This window comes from Phalaenopsis equestris, unplaced genomic scaffold, assembly GCF_001263595.1.
Source record: "Phalaenopsis equestris unplaced genomic scaffold, ASM126359v1 Scaffold000134, whole genome shotgun sequence".
Taxonomy (NCBI): domain Eukaryota; kingdom Viridiplantae; phylum Streptophyta; class Magnoliopsida; order Asparagales; family Orchidaceae; genus Phalaenopsis; species Phalaenopsis equestris.
Genome location: NW_018164576.1, coordinates 2,234,179 through 2,235,020, shown reverse-complemented (window position 1 = coordinate 2,235,020; position 842 = coordinate 2,234,179).

Here is an 842-nt window from a genome sequence, read left to right as displayed (position 1 = left end):
TGATTTTTGGCAGGGGGGGGGGGGGGGGGACCGAAAATATTGATTGAATAAAAAATGAGCCATTTTAATGAAAATTGTAATCAATTTTGGGATTTCATTAATTCAATCATTAATTTAATGAATTTTTTTTTAAGTATAAATTATTAAAAATTATTTTTTTACTTTTGTTTTTTTATTATCTGTTTTTTAATGGTAATTTTTTTTATAATTTTATTACAATTGTTAGAATTAAAATAAATTTCTATTTAGTGATAGAAGAGTGCTCCTCTTTCGAAAATCATACAAGTTGAATTATGTTTGAGCTTGAGCATAAACTTAATTAATTAATTAAGCTCAAGTTAGGGTGACTCAAATTTGGCTTGACTCGATTCGTTTAAATACTTATGGGCATAGCACCTGTTGATATTGAAAAATGAAATTGTGCAATCTAATTGTATATTTTGTTTTTTTTTTATTCTTTTTAGGTCGTAATATCTTGTATTATCTGTGAGTCCGTATAACTTGGTTAATATCATTTTTTGTGTTCGGCTCGTTTATATTTCAAACACAAAAAGTATGTTCATCTTTGGATCGTTTGTTTAGTGAGCCTAACACGTGTTGTTCGCGAACAAAAAGTCGTTTTAACAACTCTAATCACACAGACATAAGATGTTAAGGGTTGGTGCAAGATTTAGATCTTATTGTTTATATTAAAACATCATTTGAATATAATTTAATATATTTTATTCTATTTTTAAAATTAATAATTTTAATTTATTACAATTCTTTGTAGCCCTGCTGTCAATTAATTTTTTTTAAAATACGAATCAATATATATATATATATATATATATATATGTGAG